Raw genomic sequence first — 19,352 nt, 5'->3', positions numbered from 1 at the left:
TTTGAGGTCCATAGACATAGGCATTGCTTCAAGCCCAGTCAAATCACGGCAAAAAAGTCATAGTAAATTTGCGGCAAAATCACGTGCCTTTTAGGTCACACAAGTGTGAAAGGGGCCTTACTGAATCCAAAAAACTATCATCATGCTTGTCATATACTGAGAAATTCTGACTGATTTCTCCATACACAGAACAAGTCATGGGTAATCGGTGAACAATTCTGGTCTACTCATCCATTACAGACCATACAGTGGTCTGTATACACAAAACTGCTGGCAGACTTGGAAACAACCCCCCCAATAAGGGCAACTCCTTCATTCGGGTTGCAATTCTCCCACATTTACAACATAGCAAAATCCTCTAACTTCACTGGTTGGATATGTTTCTCATGCAAACTCCCATTAATTTATGTGTTTTTTTGGAGAAATGATTCACCACGTTTGGCAACTTTTTTAAACAGGGCTCATTTCTCCCTAAACATGACATTCAGAAACTGGCAAACATTAACAATCTACTATAGTGGATCTACCTATAGATTCCAGATTTTTTTACACTGTTATACATGTCCTTTCTCATGCTTTTAAAAAAAATGACATTAGAGAACTCCCCCAATACTGATGAATATCCCTTTAAATGACAATGGTAAAGGGAGTTGACGATTTCCTTCACTGATGAGTCATGGCAGACCATCTGCCAACTAGTTCACCAGAGCTTGTTTAGTGAAATGATAGAAGAGGCAAATTATAAAATATAGTTTTTTTGGTACAGTACCCCTTTACGGTTACACAAAGTTGACCTTAAAGAGGAAGTAAACTTCCATCTTTAAGTTTTAGCTATAGGTAAGCCTATATTAGTGCTTACCTATAGGTAGTGTAACTATCTCCTATACATGCACCGTTTAGGAAATATTTACTGACCTAGCAGCCAGTTACGTAACTGGTGCATGCACTCTAAAGGAACGTCCGCCTCCCACGCGAATGCGCGGGAGTGATGTCATCACGGCTCCAGCCAATCACAGAGCCGGAGCCGTGGACCCAGAAGGAAGACCAGGTATAGATGGACGCTGCCTCCAGCGATGGAAGGCTTCCTTTTCAGGTAAGTTTAACATAATGTGCTAGTATGCAATGCAGTGGCTGCATCCCAACTGACATCAATGGGACTGCCTGCACGGGGATGCACAGGTGTTCCATGCCTGCAGTCCTATTGACGTCCATGGGGACTTAGCGGCTGCATGAACACAGTTAAAAAAAAATGGAGTTTTATGTTCTCTCTGTATTTTCATTGGTTTCCTCTGTGGTAGAAATCCATTTAGATGTATTTGTTTGATTTTACTTGCATTCATTTGATTGGTGGGGATCTTGATTCAATGGTGAAGATTTTCTTGGATTACTAGATCTCTTGAAAGAGCTGGTGTTTCTGGCAAGTTGTTGGTGAGATTAAGCGCTATGATCACAAACCCTAGGGCAGCACCTTTGATTGCAGTTTAAATTCTGCTTGAGGTGATTGTAGCCGTATTAGTGCTCTTGCGACAGAAATAAATTGAGTACTATCTGTGATACTTTTTTTATTTATTTATTATGTTAGTGCAAATAAAAAACGTATCACGGATAGTACTCAAATTATCTCAGTTTAAATTCTGAAATACGGATCCTTGTCAATGCAAATGTGACAAGGCCAGTAACACACCTCCTACATTTGAGTGTTTCCACTCTGGATGAAGGAGAACAGGGGGCACAGCAGACAGCAGCATTGTCAGTCTGGGGTTAGGGGAGTGTTATATGGACTAGCTGATTTAGATACGCTTAGAAATTGAAGCCAAAAACCAACTCACACTTTATAAGCAGTTATAGCAGTTTTTTTTTTCCTTTTGGGATAAGGCCCTGTTCACCCCTGCGCAACACTGTCACGAATTGAAGACAGAAAGCCCAAAAAAAAACACTAATACAGGCGTCACATCTAACGTTTGGTAACCTGCAATATAATAAATGTTTGTTTTGAAGTTTAATAGTGCTTTAACTCCTATATTCTAGTCTCAAAAATTACCTTTTGTAGAAATAAATATGAATTATCTTTAAACTTCCCACGTTTTTTATCTATTTTAGATCTCATTTTGATGTTTTTTTCTGCCTCATCTATAACTATATGACATTGAGTGCAAATTGTCTCTCAATATCATCCACTGTAGTGTATTATGGTGACATTTGTGTGTGTATAATACATGAACTGCAATATGCCATATGTTATTGGGGTATATATATGAATTTATCTATGTGTGCAATTACTGCAATGTGCTACGTTATCTACTTTTGTATTAAAATAATATTGTCATTACTTTTTGACTACTTTACCAATAATGTGTCATGTGCCTCATATAAAGTCCCAAATCCTTTCCTTTAATTTCATAATTTTATGAAGATTAATTGTGTTTTTTGTTTTGTTTTTTAACAGAGTCTGTTAGCACTGCAGAAACAAATGATCTGCAATCCAGCAGTTTGATTGAGTAAGCAACATTAGTTCTGCACTGCATTACGTCAGTCTGGAATCTTGTCAAATGTATGTCTCCAGGTTGACCTATGATCTTAGATTGTAACAAAATGTTATGTGGAGCTGGATAGTCTGGACTTCTGGCAGTCTGCCAGGTGTGCTGGGAAGGTAATGCATAATCTTAATTCCTTTATCAGATATGATGGTACTGTAAATATTGAAACATCCGGCTTCTTTTATTGTATAATAACACAGATAAATTGACCACGGAGAGCCAGATAACTCAATGCTGCAGAGATATGAAAAATGGACCCCCAGTTCTTGTCCAGCTGTAACAAGGACAGGAAGTTAGAGAAAATCACTCTAGTGGGGTCAGCGACAGAAATTGTAACTCTTTCCCATATTATCCATATCTAATAATAACAAATAACTGCAATTAGAATAATCAATTGCAACAAATCGATGTATGTCTGAAAATCTCTGCAATTGATAACAGACTCTCAATGAACTCGAACCCTCATGGGGTTTGGAATATTTATAGAATTGGGTATGGCGCTGCTTCACATAAAATAGGTGCTAGAAGTGCAAATGCTGCTCAAATGTGCTACTCAAATAGATAAATAAAAATGGTAAAATTTAAAAATAAATAACATACAATACTGTGCAAAAAATATCCAATACTGTACAAAGAACATAAGTGCAATCACTGCAAAGAAGTGCAAGTGCTAATTGTATACAAAATTGCTTATAATTGAATGATAATATAATATCAGTGTGATGATAAAAAATGTCCTTCAAAACTGCATGCGCTGTCGTTTTGAATAATCTTCACATGAGATTGCTGGTCCTTGTGGTGCCTCCAATAAATCCATGCATCAGTGCTACCCTAGCACAATAAAGGTCCAAACATTCAGTGAACCCCCAGTCCTCTAGTGTCCCCCACCAGGAGTACACTCACCAGATAAGTGGAAAAACTGCCTTTTTCTTCCCTTCGAGGCTTAAGCTTAAGCTCCCCCTCGTATCTTCTGTATGGTCGTATACTCTTTACAGTGTGTCCCTTGTCCGACAAAGTCCTTGTACTAAGGTAGGTGTCCTTTACAAAGCAAAAAATGATATCCAAGTTTCAGGGATACGCAGCCATGCTCCCAGTTGCCTCCCCACATGGAGACATACACACTCTCTTGCACTTTTTTGCGGTGATTGTGTTTTTTGCACAGTATTATATGTGGTTTATATATTAATTTTACCATTTTTATTTATCTATTCAAGCAGCACATTTGAGCAGCATTTGCACTTATAGCAATTATTTTATGTGGAGCAGCGCCATACCCAATTCTATAAATATTCCATAACAGACACTATTTGGTAGTGGCCTTTTTTGGGGGCTGCAGCTCCTTTTCAGTTTATTTTAAAGCATCACGTTTGGTATTTTTTAACACTCTAGTAGTCAACTGAAACATCACATTCATATCTCTATTCACACATTATTTGATCCATAGCGCTGCATATTCTTTTCTTTTACTCATGGTAAATAAGATGAAGCTGTGATTACTGCAAATATATCTGTTTTTTTTATTTTATTTCCCTCATACAAATGGATGTTTAACGTGAACAAAGCTTCACCTTATTTATTTATATTAGTAACCCCTCTCTGTGCTTAATGGTAGCTGCAATCCAAACAAAAATTAAAAACAAAAAAAATAAACAGTGGACTCAAAAAAAAAGAATAAAATAATAAAGTGATAAAAATCCAAAAATAAAAACCAAAACAAAAAAGCAGAAGCTGTATATAAATACTCTAAGATGACCATAAATATAAGGCTGATCCTTACTGTATACAGCGCTACACCACAATAAAACTTTGTTCATAAATAATATATTTTAACCAATAATTATTTAATTTATTCACAACGTTTAAAAATGTTACCATACATACAAATAAAAAAGACGAGAACCAAATACATCAATGGTTATCTGCTTCATATATGTGTTCCCTCAATCAAGATGTCTTCTGGTGGCAACTTGAAAAACCTCAACATTTTAACTCAAGAGTCTTCATCAGGAAGAAATCAATGTATTACATAACCCAATAAGGCATTGATATGAGAGAATAGAGGGATGTAACTCCAAGAGAGAGGCCCCTGAAATAGCATCAGATGAGATGCAAAGGAGATTGGCCCAACCACCTCCTCAAAAAATATAAAAGGAGGTAACCTGGTACAGATAAATAACAAAATCCAGGAATCGTAGAATCGCCTTGATAGTAGCAAACAAACCCCCAACAAGCACAGCAATACATTAATGCATCATTGGATTGTGTAGTACTTTGCTTTCTACTGATGAAGACTCTTTACGAATTGAAACGCGTTGAGGTTTTTCAAGTTGCCTTCTGAAGACATCTTGATTGATGGGACACACACAGTATATGATTCAGATAACCATTGATGTATTTTATTGTTGTCTATTTTTAATGTATGGTAACAATTTTAAACTTTGTGCATAAAGGCAATCATTTTTAGAATTGTTCTTATGGTCATTAGTACCCTTAAAGTCCCACCCTGCCTTTTTTTTTGTAATCTACACTCCAATAGGAATGAGGTACCATATATGATCCTTATTGGAATTCAGCATCAAGCTTACAATGTGTTCATAAATAAATAGCATCCAAAAAGTGTTCATAAATGTGAAGTGTCTCTAAAACCTACAAAGTAATATGTAACTGAAATACATTTGATTGAAGTAGTGTAGTAGAAGTGAACAGTCCACTTTTTTGTCAACTCCTTATGTGCAGACTTAAAAAAAAACCTCTTGAAACTTCTTATTCACTACTGTGAACAAAATGCAATCTAGTGTAGCTCACCACCTACATTTGGTCTCACACTCCCCAGCTTCTAATGCCCAATATTAAATCAATTGGGCTAAAACAGCACAGAAACACACCAAAAATGGATGAATGAATAGATGGATGGATGGATGAATGAATGGATCTCAGAGTTTCCACTTTCCTTCTTGATGTTTTCTGATGCTCAGAGATCAGTAAGTATGCACAGATTTTCCCAAAAGATAATATTAAAAGTACATGTGATCAGGGCCGGACTGGGGATAAAATTCAGCCCTGGAAAAAATTTCATACCAGCCCCATAGCATTATTATACCGGCCCAACAGCATAACGCCGTTATTTTCTTGTTCATAAAAGGGAAAACCATGCATTTTAAAGCAGATTTGAAGAGTGTACTATACATAGATAAGACAGATATGAAAGCATATAGGGATTTATATATAAAAGAGTAAATTCTAGTTAAAAGTGGTAAAAGTGCGGACATGGTAAAGGAGATGTCATAGGTTGTGCGGACATGATACAGGACATGTCAGAGGATGTGTGGACATGGTACAGATGTCAGAGGATATGCGGACATGGTACAGGAGAGGTCAGAGGCTGTGCAGACATGGTACAGGACATGTCAGAGGCTGTGTGGACATGGTACAGGAGATGTCAGAGGCTGTGTGGACATGGTACAGGAGATGTCAGGGGCTGCGGACATGGTACAGGAGATGTCAGGGGCTGTGCGGACATGGTACAGGAGATGTCAGGCCCTGTGTGGACATGGTACAGGAGATGTCAGGGGCTGTGCGGACATGGTACAGGAGATGTCAGGGGCTGTGTGGACATGGTACAGGAGGTGTCAGAGGCTGTGCGGACATGGTACGGAGATGTCAGAGGCTGTGCGGACATGGTACAGGAGATGTCAGAGGCTGTGCGGACATGGTACAGGAAATATCAGAGGCTGTGTGGACATGGTACAGGAGGTGTCAGAGGCTGTGCGGACATGGTACAGGAGATGTCAGAGGCTGTGCGGACATGGTACAGGAGATGTCAGAGGCTGTGCGGACATGGTACAGGAGGTGTCAGAGGCTGTGCGGACATGGTACAGGAGGTGTCAGAGGCTGTGCGGACATGGTACAGGAGATTTCAGAGGCTGTGCGGACATGGCACAGGAGATGTCAGAGGCTATGCGGACATGGTACAGGAGATGTCAGAGGCTGTGCGGACATGGTACAGGAGATGTCAGAGGCTGTGCGGACATGGCACAGGAGATGTCAGAGGCTGTGCGGACATGGTACAGGAGAGGTCAGAGGCTGTGCGGACATGGTACAGGAGATGTCAGAGGCTGTGTGGACATGGTACAGGAGATGGTAAGAGGCTGTGAGGACATGGTACAGGAGATGTCAGGGGCTGTGCAGACATTGTACAGGAGATGTCGGAAATATTAGGGGCCCTAATACAATGCAGTCCCCCCCCAGGCCCTCTCCCCCTAATACAATGCTGTTCTCCCCGGCCCCTTCCCCCTAATGCACTGCTGATCCCCCTCCCCTAATATACTGCTGACCCCCCTAATACAATACTGATCCCCCCCCCGCCCAGCTGTCCCTAATACAATGCTGACTCCCCCCCTCCTCCTAACACACTGCTGACCCCCCCTGGCCCCCTTCCCCTAATACAATGCTTTTCCCCTCCTGATTGTATATTGCCTTTGTTTTTACCATTCACGTGTTATTTTCCCTCTTTCCCTCCTTCTTTTCTTTTTGGATGTGCCATTTGGAGGTTGCTTTCTTTGCTCGAACTTTGTTGTTCTTTGGATTGTCGCCCCTACCTTCGGGTTTGTTAGCGATACTAGTGGTAACAATGGTTATCTGAATAGTCGCATTCACCACTATATTCTAATTAAGTGCAACCCTACTTCAGCCGATACCGGTGTTTCTCTGTATGTAGGTATGTGTATGTGTTTATATATATATATATATATATATATATATATATATATATATATATATATATATATATATGTATATATATATATATGTGTGTGTGTGTGTGTGTGTGTATGTATATACATGTAATATATATATACATATATTATATATATGTAATATATATGTATATACATGTAAATATATATACATATATTATATATATGTAATATATATTTTTTATACATAGGTGTTAACTATTAGTGTACTACAACAGGTTTATATAAGCCAAACCACTCAGCTCCTACCTTTTATATTTTTCTTTTATTTATCTACGATTATGCCCTCCCTAGTCTCTGGGGGGATGACTCTATCCTTGATAGATGATAGCTTGTGGGTGGGAACCTCATGCACACGCCCTGGAGCGGGAGGGACTCCATCTAATTGTACTGAATCCACTGAGTTTTTGTTCATTGTTCATATATAAAGCATGTGTTTAGACATGCTCTTCAGGCTCTGAAGAAGAGGCGCTCCTCGAAACGCGTAAGCCTGCACAGCTTCAGGGGACGATTCAATCCTGATCTTGTTGCTGAGGATTTTATATCTATTTGATGTGCTTTTTATCAAGAAACTCATTTGTGAGTATTTTTAATCTATTTTTTCAATCTATTATTTTAATAAACCTGTTTAAGAGATAATGCACTAGTGTTTTCGGACCACCCTGGTCCAGCAAGGGGCTGCAAGGCTGAAGTATTATCAAGTTGCCGTGTCATCTGTTCTCATCTACAAGCCTACAGTCAGGTTGGATAGAGGATTGCACCACTCAGAGCGCAGGGAATAGGTGCTGCATTGACAGTACATTTGCTTGTTTGCTAGAAGTCAAAGCATGTACTATATTGTCACCATGTATTGGGACACCGGCCTTTACAAGCACATGAACTTTAATGGCATGCCAGTATTAGTTCATTGGGTTCCATATTGAATTGGCCCATCCTTTACAACTACAACAGCTTCAACTCTACTGAGAAGGCTGTCCACAAGGTTTAGGAGTGTGTCTATGGGAATGTTTGAACATTTTTCCAGAAGCACATTCGTGAGGTCAGGCACACTGATGTGGACGAGGAGGCATGGCTCGCAGTCTCTGCTCTAATTCATCCGAAAGGTGTTCTATCCGGTTGAGGTCGGGACTCTGTGCAGGCCAGTCAAGTTCCTCCACCCAAACTCGCTCATCCATGTCTTTATGGACCTCGCTTTGTGCACTGGTGCGCAGTCATGTTGGAACAGGAAGGGTCCATCCCCAAATTGTTCCCACAAAGTTGGGAGCATTAAATTGTCCAAAATGTCTTGGCATGCTGACGCCTTAAGAGTTCCCTTCACTGGAACTAAGGGGCCAAGCCCAACCCCTGAAAAACAACCCCACGCCATAATCCCCCCTCCACCAAATGATTTGGACCAGTGCACAAAGCAAGGTCCATAAAGACATGGATAAGCGAGTTTGGAGTGGAGTAACTTGACTGGCCTGCTCAGAATCCTAACCTCAACCTGATAGAACACCTTTAGGTTTAATTCGAGTGGAGACTGTGAGCCAGGGCTTCTCATCCAATATCAGTGCCTGACCTTACAAATGCGCTTCTGGAAGAATGGTCAAACATTTCCACAGACACAATCCTAAACCTTTTCAACAGTCTTCCCAGAAAAGTTGAAGCTTAATATTGAACCCTACAGACTACGACTGGGATGGCATTAAAGTTCACGTGCATGTAAAGGCAGGCGTCCCAATACTTTTCACAATATAATGTACATAAATGTTCTGAGTCAGTGGTTTAGAAAGTATTCATGCCATTGGCTCAGCATTTTAACTAGCAAGCTAGTCTATATAACAGTAGTGGTCAGCAGTAACAGTCTCCTTACCCCCCACAGTGCAGGTCTCTTAACGACTAAGTGACCTATTCACCACTATTAGAATCAGTATTAAAACAATTATTATTATTATTATTATTATTATTATTATTATTATTATAATAATTAGATGCTCAAACAGTTAATCATTCTTAGAAAATATTTAGTAGTCTTAAATGTATTGTTTGGTGCATGTGTTAGGAAGCACAGATTTTCTCTTAGATGGTATCTTGCTGCACAATGAAACAAGGCTACTATGCTGCCTTTGGACTCCAGCTAGCCTTTGCCAATGTCTGGCAGAAAGAATGCACTTACTCCTTATTCAGTTGACTTAACACGTTTGGTAACAACGGTCGCCTACAACACCTATTTCATGATAATAAAAAAGAGGTGACTTAAATTACTTTTCTATCCAAAGCATAACAGCAGAAGGGAGCATACAAAGCTCAAACATTTGCCCAGTTACTGCTGCATTGACAAAGCTGTGAGTGGCCCTGTCAGCCTTAGCTGGCTCAACAAAGTTCAATTTAAAAATTGACTAAGCCAGGTAGAAAATTCACAATCAAACAGTGAATGCATCCTATAGATGCAGTCACTTTTTGGGGATTTAGGCAGCTGTGGGTGTCACAGGTACTCGAATACAATAGCCAACCGAGGAGATTTCTCCATCCATGCTGCTTAGCATGAATAGGGGAAACACGTATGTTTAGTTTTAGCCATTAGGCCCAAACACTGCATCCAGGAAGAAGAAAAGATTGCATGCCCCCCATACCTAGACATACCAGGCACTTTGGCCTCATGCACACAGGGCATTTTTACAGCCGCTTTTAGGAGCGTGAGACGTTTTTTTTTTTTTTTTGCAGCTTAAAAAAACGCTCCTCCATGTTATTCTATGGCCTCATGCACACACAGTCTTTTAGAAACTGTAAGTGGCATATGCGTTTTCAAGCTGCAAAAAAAACCCAGGGCCAGCATGTTCTGAGAACCAGGGTTACAGCTGTAAAAAGGTCTGACGCTGCCAGGGCCGGACTGGCCTACCAGGATACCGGGAAATTTCCCGGTAGGCCGCCGGACCTGGGGCTGCTTTGAGATGGGGCCGCTTAGAGATGGGGCCACCAGGCCGCTGCCAGCCCGCTGCACTCGAGCGACAGATTCTTTCCCAATTCCTACTCCAGCCTCTGTTAACGGCATGACGTCATATCCGGTGGCCGGCGGATGTGCGACGGCAGATCTCCTGACTGCATGAAGGGCCGCGGCATCTGATCCCTCCCTTCCCTCCCACACAGACGTGATGCCAGCATTGCAGCAGCCAGCAGGTTATCTGAGACACACTGAGTGAGCAGAGCTGAGCCTGAGCTGCCCTGCCCCTGTTGTAGACAGCCAGCGGGGAGCGATCGCGGGTGTCAGGTGGCAATCGAAGCCACCTGACCTGTGCATCGGCTTCCCTGCTGCCGAGTGATGAAGCCACTCTGCCGCAGTAAAAAGGCGGAGGGTGGTGGGGAAGTGGTTAAAATGCATGATTTTACCTTTTATGAACAAGAAAATGACGTTGTGCTGGTATGACGACGCAATGCTATGGGGCTGGTATGTAACTTTTTCCAGGGCTGATTTTTATACCTAGTCCGGACCTGGACGCGTCAAGCATTTTTTTTCTCCCTCAGGTCTTCTCCCTCCGGTGCTCTTCCTCTGGTCTTCTGCCTTCAGTCTTCTCCACCACCGATCAGGTCCTCCTCTGACGCTGTCTCCCGTGATTATTCCAGGTTCGCTCTCTGCCACTTCTTATATGGCCATGGGGGCGTGACCACTCAGTGACATCACGTGACTACACAAGGGGTGGGGGTCTCCTGGTGATGTCACCAGATGGCCATGGCTATTTAAGAAGTGGCAGCGAGCGGACCTGACTTAGATGAATTTTCTATTCAAATCAATGGGCTGAAAGTCGGATCAAAGACGGCTCTCATAGGGAACCAATGATTTTGAATAGAGGCAGAGAAACACTGCTAAAAGCTAACATTGCTAAATGCACATTAACGCCAATGGAAAAAGCTACTAAACATGTTTTTACAGCTGTTTTTTCCTGACATTGGTAGTGGCTTTGCAGCTCATTTTTTCTAACCCCTCATGTGCATGAGGACAAATGATAAGACAGTGGTGTGTGGTAAAGACAAGTATAAGATTGATAAGGGATGCTAGGGAAAAGAAAAACTGTCATTCCTTTAAGCAAACACAAGTATTTCTTGGCCCATGTTTCTTGCATGACTCAGACTTCAATAAAAAGAAGAAGTGGTATAGACTTTAAATTGTATATAATAATTCCTGCAAGTGGTTACTTATATGTTTGCCTGTTCATTGTTGTTTAACACCTGATGAAGGAGGAGTGCCAACCAAAACATTGCCCATTCTGTCTGTAAACCTACATAGTTACAGTGGTGATCGAAAGTTTGGGCACCCCAGGTAAAAATTTGTATTAATGTGCATAAAGAAGCCAAGGAAAGATGGAAAAATCTCCAAAAGGCATCAAATTAGAGATTAGACATTCTTATATGTCAACAAAAGTTAGATTTTATTTCCATCATTTACACTTTCAAAATAACAGAAAACAAAAAAATGGCGTCTGCAAAAGTTTAGGCACCCTGCATAGTTAATATCTTGTACTGCCCCCTTTGGCAAGTATCACAGCTTGTAAATGCTTTTTGTAGCCAGCCAAGAGTCTTTCAATTCTTGTTTGAGGTATGTTTGCCCATTCCTCCTTACAAAAGTCTTCCAGTTCTTTGAGATTTCTGGGCTGTCTGTCACGCACTGCTCTTTTAAGGTCTATCCATAGATTTTCAATTATGTTGAGGTCAGGACGGAGATTGTGAAGACCATGGCAAAACCTTCATGTAATCCCCCGTGGACTTCGAGGTGTGTATAGGATCATTATCCATTTGTAGAAGCCATCCTCTCTTTAACTTCAGCTTTTTCACAGATGGCATCAAGTTACCATCCAAAATTTGCTGAAATTTTATTGAATCCATTTTTCCTTCTACTCATGAGATGTTCCCTGTGCCACTGGCTGCAATACAATGCCAAAGCATGATTGATCCACCCCCATGCTTAACATTTGGACAGAGGTTCTTTTCATTAAATTCTGTGCCCCTTCTTCTCCAAACGTACCTTTGCTCATTCCGGCCAAAAAGTTCAATTTTAACCTAATCGGTCCACAGAACTTGTTTCCAAAATGCATCAGGCTTGTCTATATGTTCATTTGCAAAGTTCAAACGCTGATTTTTGTGGTGAGGACGTAGAAGAGGTTTTCTTCTGATGACTCTTCCATAAAGACCATATTTGTACAAGTTTCTCTTTATAGTGGAATAGTGTACCACAACTCCAGTGTCTGCCAGATCTTTCTGGAGGGATCGTGCAGTCAAACGTGGGTTTTGAATTGCTTTTCTCACAATCCTGCGAGCTGTTCTGTCTGATATTTTTCTTGGTCTTCCAGATCTTGCTTTAACTTCCACTGTTCCTGATGACTGCCATTTCTTAATTACATTCCGAACAGAGGATATTGACATCTGAAAACGCTTTGCTATCTTCTTACGGCCTTCTCCAGCTTTGTGAGCATCAACTATTTTCATTTTCGGTTTTCTAGACAACTGCTTAGAAGATCCCATGGTGCTGATTGTTGGGGCAAGGTCAGATGAGTCTGGGCATTTAAAACCTTTGAAATTGACATCACCTGGTCTTCCCAGACAATGATTGAGAACAATCCATGACACTGGCAGGTCTCAGCCTTGCAAAGGGGGCAGTGCATGCTATAAATTCTGCAGGGTGCCCAAACTTTTGCCGATGCCATTTTTTTGTTTTCTGTAATTTTGAAAGTGTCAATGATGGAAATGAAATCTAACTTTTGTTGACATATTATAAGAATGTCTAATCTGTAATTTGATGCCTTTTGGAGATTTTTCCATCTTTCCTTGGCTTCTTTATACACATTAATACAAATTTTTACCTGGGGTGCCCAAACTTTCGATCACCACTGTACATAGTAGGTAAGTTTGCATAAAGACAATCGTCCATCCGGTTCAACCTGTGTAGGTGTACAAGTGTGGGTGTCATTAATCATTTCCCATATCCCTGTATGTTGTGTTCATCAAGATGCATGTCCATTAATCTGCTAAAAATATCAATACTCCCCGCTAACACCACCAATTGTGGAAGAGAATTCCACATCCTTATTTCCCTGACAGTGAAAAACTCCCTAACCAGCTTAAGGTTAAACAATTTCTCAATGTGTGGCCAATTCCTCCTTTTTTGTGGAATTTCAGATCGAGCTTGATACCTTCCTTTGTGGGGACTTATAAACCATATATGGCTATTCCTTACCTCCAGTCCATATAGTAAATTGCTAGTCATTTCCTAACCTTTTTAACACCAGGATATATATATATATATATACTGTTCTTGCAACTTGTGACGTACTCTGCCTAATTTCCACCCTGGCTTGCACTTTGTGGCTATATCAATTAGAAGGTTAGTTTTATATCAACCATACAAAATGGGTTACCAATATTGTTTTGATGTATATTTTTCCTTTCTGGTATTCTACCTTGTAAGTTTTTGCTAATATCTATTTTTTTTTTTTTTTTTTTTTAGTCCCCTGTGTGTTGTTTTCGGCGAGGCTGTTCTGCTGTACTGGACGCCTGATGTAACTTCATTGGTGAGCAGGAGTATCTTCTATGTCTTTATTCCCCTATACTTTTGGTATATACGGTATATATATATATATATATATATATATATATAAATATATATATATATATATATATATATATATATATATATATATATATATATATATATGCAAAATTTTCACACTTCTTTATATGTTTTTTGAATTGTGACCCAGCATAATCTTTATATGTATGATGGGTGTGCTTATACATCTATACTTACATTTTACCATTACATCCTTTAGCGTGACTATAACAATCATCCTCCTGAAGAAGCAGGTCATTAGGAAAAAGAGGGGGAGGGGTATGTCTCTATGTCAAGAACAATATAAAGGTGATAGAAAGGAGTGACATTACGGATGGGATGAGCATGGATTTAGAATCTGTGTGGGTTGAACTCCATAGGGAAGGAGAAAAGGGGAAAGTAATTGTGGGGGTTTGCTATAGGCCACCTAACCAAGGGGAGGAGGTAGAGCTGGAATTTTTAGCACTAATGGGTAAAGTGGCAAAATTGGGATCAGTCATCATATTGGGGGACTTCAATTATCCCGACATTGACTGGGAAGAGGGGACTACACACTCACAGAAGGCCCGTCTATTCACGGAAACCTTACTGGATAATTACATGTCACAGTTGGTGGATTCCCCTACCAGGGAAAACGCAGTCCTTGATCTATTGCTCACTAATGACCCAGACCTAATCTCAGAGGTAGGAGTCCAGGACAACCTGGGCTCTAGCGATCACAGGATGATCACATTTAGTATAAATAACAATATAACAAGGCAAGTGGGGAATATAAGAACCCTAAACTTCAGAAGGGCAAACTTTCCAAAATTGTACTCATTGATGGAAAGGGTAAACTGGGACCAAACCCTGGGATCCCTGACCACAGAGGAAAAATGGGAATGCTTTAGGAACATATTAAGCAAAGGCATCTTGCAGTGCATTCCTATGGGAAATAAATTTAGAAGAGACAAAGCCAAACCTGGCTGGCTAAACCATAGCGTCAAAAAACTTATTAGGGAAAAAAAATTGGCCTTCAAGAAGTATAAATCAGAGGGCACAGTATCGGCTTTCGAGCAATACAAGGAGGCAAATAAGAAAAGTAAACAAGAAATCAAGATGGCTAAAATCAACTTTGAGAGACAAATAGCAGAGGATAGTAAAAAAAACCCAAAGAAATTCTTTAAATATATCAAATCTAGGGCAGAGCATATTGCACACATAATTAACAATGATGGGAGGATGGTTACAGAGGACACTGAAAAAGCAACCGTGCTGAATGCTTTTTTCTCGTCAGTCTTTACACAGGAAACGGAGGGGTACACTGACCATGACTGTATGGTTAGTAGTAATACACAGGACTTGCCACTATGGCTAACAGAGGGTGAAATCAGGGAAAGGCTGGATAAACTTAACACAAACAAATCACCAGGTCCAGATGGCATACTGTAACGCTCCTGCGTTTTTAGTATAGGCTGGATTTGCAGCTGCAAAATCTCCACTCAGTAGTCATGAAGAGATGTGTTGAATACCAGATCCAACTCTCCAGGACTCATCACCGTGGGCCTGTCAGCTTCAACATACAGATATATACACACTCAATGAGATGTTCCTGGAGTGATAGGATGTATATGATAGTATGAAGGTGATGTGCTGAAGGGACAGGTGTGAACAGTGACAAGGATGGTAATCACTTGATAGGTTTGTATAGGAGAGTTCAAGATGGTATTTAGGAATGCAGATAGGTTAGTATCGAGTATGCTAACAGGTGGTGAGGACAGCAGATGACAAATACAGGATAGACTAACCCAGTGCAAGGATAGATAGTAGTAGACAGGAGAGCTAGCAATCTATGCAGCAGTGCAGATGATAGATGGTAGTAGGCTCAAGAGCTAGCAATCTATGTAACAGTGCAGATGATAGGATAGTATGGATAGGTAGTAACAGTCCTTAATGTGCATAGGTAGATAGTGCAATAAGGTTATGGAGGGTTCCCCCGCGGGGTACTTATCACTTGTAATGTTAGTAGTTTAGAGAGGTCCAGTAGATAAGGAATGATCCGGTAGCGAGATACAGGGATCAGTAGCGAGGTTCCGGTCTGCTCCAGGTAAAGGGAATAGCTGGAGGTTCCGATCGAGAGACAGGCTTGAAAGCATGTGGATAACAAGGCAGGAAGGTAGGGAGAGATAGCCATAAGTAGAAGCAGTATGCCAGGAGTGATCAGGTAGCGAGATACAAGATCAGTGAGTGAAACAAGTCCAGGTAGTGAGATACATGAGCGAGTAACATCAGGTAGGCTGCTTCTGACATGGCTTGAACGAACCAACCATGCGGTTGAACGAACAATGTGAGTGAGACCGCTGGCGGTTGAAATAGCCGCTCTGCGGCGCTCAGCAGTGACATCATCGTTCTTAAAGGTATATGCATACCACCTGAAGAGAAAGGTGGGACGCATTACAGAGAAAGTGGTGATTAAGGGTACCGGAGGTACCAGAATCTTACAGTACCCCCCCCTTAAGGCCGGCTCCGGAAGGCCTATAGGACAGGTTTCTCTGGGTGTTTCGAGTGAAAGTTCCGTATAAGTCTAGGCGCATGAATATCAGAGGTATCTAGCCAGGTGTCGTCTTGGGGTCCATAGTTCTTCCATCTTATGAGATACTGGAGTCTTCCTCTATGGATGCGAGAATCCAAAATTTCCTTGATCTCATACTCTTCTCCGCCTTCAACTTGTATTGGAGGTGGAGGTAAGATGGTAGGCCTTATTCCTTGGTTAGGAACATGGGGCTTCAGTAGCGACACATGGAAGATGGGATGGATCTTGAGATCTGCTGGTAGGGTGAGCTGTACTGCATCTTTTCCGATAAGTTTTTTAATTGGGAAGGGTCCCAAAAATAAAGGTCCAAGCTTCTTGCTAGGGATTTTTAATCTTAAGTTCTTTGTCGATAGCCAAACAAGGTCCCCAATAGCATACTGAGGAGAAGGTCTTCTACGAAGGTCGTAGTACTTTTTTTGTTGACTGTGAGCGTGTGATATAGTGGTATTGAGTAAACCCAAAGAGTCTTTTATTTGGGTAAGGTAATCCGAGGCTACTGGGTTACTCGATGGCAGGATGCGTGGTGGAAGAAGAGTGGGATGAAACCCATAGTTCAAGTAGAACGGACTTTGCTTCGTAGTACTGTGGGTTGCGTTGTTGTAAGCAAATTCTGCTAGAGGAAGGAGATCAACCCAATCATCCTGCAAGTATGATGTGTAGCAACGTAGATATTGCTCAATGCACTGGTTGACTCTTTCAGTCTGTCCGTTGGTCTGAGGATGGTAGGGAGAAGTGAGCTTTCGCTCAATGCGTAAAATTTGACAAAGTGCTTGCCAAAATTTAGAGATGAATTGTGAACCACGGTCGGACAAAAGAGTTTTTGGAATTCCATGCAACTTAAACACATGTTTCATCAGTAGTTCTGCTGTTTGTTTAGATGAAGGTAGTCTACGGATAGCAATGAAATGTGCCATCTTTGTCAAGTGGTCCACTGACACTAGGATGGTATTAAATCCTTTAGAGGGTGGTAGTTCTACTATGAAATCTAAGGACACAACTTCCCATGGAACCTGGGGTATTGGTAGACTACAAAGTAGTCCAGATGGTTTTGTAGTGTCAATTTTGGACCTTGCACAGATGTCACATGAAGAAACAAATTTTTGTACAGACGTCTTCATATCAGGCCACCAAAACTGCCTGGTGAGCAAATTAAAGGTTTTCGTTATACCCATATGTCCTGCCATGGGCACATCATGCGATAACTCCAAGATCTTGGTGCGCATAGTAGGGGGTATGTAGAGTTTGTCATTGTAATAGAGGAAGCCTTCTGCATCAGTACTTAGTTGTGGTGGAGGTGAATCCATTCTTATACTGTGCAAAATCTCTTCCTTCAAGGAACGGACAACACCAATAATGCGTTCATAGGGTATTATGGGAATGGAAGGGATTTCGGCGCAGTTATCTTCGGTTAATCGTGATAGCGCATCCGCTTTTTTATTTTTGTCTGCAGGCGTGTAGGTCACTAGGAAATTAAATCTTAAAAAGAATAATGACCATCGTACCTGCCGGTGGGAGAGAGTCTTGTTAGTCTGGAGGTATTGAAGGTTTTTATGATCTGTATATATGAGTATTGGTAACTGGGTACCTTCGAGCAGATGTCGCCAATTCTCCAGTGCCAGTTTTATGGCAAGCAACTCCTTTTCACCCACTGGGTAATTCACCTCTGGGCTGCTTAGTGATTTTGAAAAGAAAGCAACTGGGTGGAGTGATGAAGTGTTTGTTGGTCGTTGGGAGAGAACTGCTCCTACTGCCATATTTGACGCATCTACCTCTAGAATATATTGGAGGGATGGGTCTGGATGGCGTAGTATGGGAGCAGAAGTAAAGCTTGATTTTAACAAGCAGAAAGCTTGATTTGCTTCTTCTGACCATTTGAATGTTTTTTTTATACTTGTCAGTTGTGTGAGAGGTCTCACAATAGCGGAAAAGTTCTTGATGAACTTCCTATAGAAGTTCGAGAATCCAAGGAATCGCTGTAGGGCCTTACGAGTTGTTGGTATAGGCCAGTCTAGAATACAGGATATCTTAGTCATATCCATCTTAATTCCAGTTTTGGATATGAAGCATCCTAGAAATAATATTTCTTCTTTATGAAATAGACATTTTTTTAATTTCACATATAGTCTGTGTGAGAGCAGTCTGGACAACACAAGTCTTACATGTTTTATGTGTTCAGGCATAGATCGAGAATAAATAAGTATATCGTCTAGGTATACTACAACACAGACATCAAGTAAGTCTCTAAAGATGTCGTTTATGAATCTTTGGAAAGCTGCGGGAGCATTACATAGCCCGAATGGCATCACAAGGTATTCGAATAGTCCGTATCTGGTTCTGAATGCTGTTTTCCACTCATCCCCGTCACGGATTCGGATTAGGTTGTATGCCCCTTTCAGGTCTAATTTGGTGAAATAAGTAGCCCCACGCACCTGTTCAATAAGTTCAGGGATGAGCGGCAAAGGATAGCGATCCTTTTATCGTAATCGTGTTTAATTGCCTATAATCGATAATAGGCCTGAGACTGGAATCTTTATTGCGGACAAAGAAAAGTCCTGCAGCAGTGGAAGAAGTAGAGGGTCTAATGAACCCTTTTGTCAAATTCTCATCCAAGTATTCCTTGAGATGAGAAAGTTCATCCTGTGAAAGGGGATAAACATGACCGAAAGGCAATTTGCTGTTAGGGAGTAGATCGATAGTGCAATCGTAATCCCTATGGGGAGGCAACACTTGAGCATTTTTCTCAAGGAACACTTCGGACAGATCCTGATAGCATAGTGGTGCAATTTCATCTGACACCACAGACAGAATCTTCCCATAAGATGAGAGGTTACACGTATTCTCACAATAGTGAGAAGGGAAAACCAAAGTCCGTTTTTTCCAATCTATGATTGGTTGGTGTGTGTGTAACCAGG

At 41.0% G+C, this 19,352-nt stretch overlaps 1 long non-coding RNA gene across 1 annotated transcript in view; it reads left to right on the top strand.

Annotated features, from left to right (window-relative positions):
- Nucleotides 1-2,460: 2,460 nt before the first annotated feature.
- The window catches only part of LOC309546386, a 64,592-nt gene continuing 47,700 nt past the window's right edge, over nucleotides 2,461-19,352 (top strand). The window contains exon 1 of the long non-coding RNA XR_014224931.1: nucleotides 2,461-2,650. This is a non-coding gene — a long non-coding RNA (uncharacterized lncRNA). The remainder of the gene's footprint in view (nucleotides 2,651-19,352) is intronic.

The sequence above is a fragment of the Pelophylax lessonae genome (genome assembly GCF_965119305.1).
Source record: "Pelophylax lessonae genome assembly, chromosome: 2".
NCBI lineage: Eukaryota > Metazoa > Chordata > Amphibia > Anura > Ranidae > Pelophylax > Pelophylax lessonae.
The sequence above is the reverse complement of the archived record's forward strand: the minus strand, read 5'-3'. Positions and strand labels throughout refer to the sequence as shown.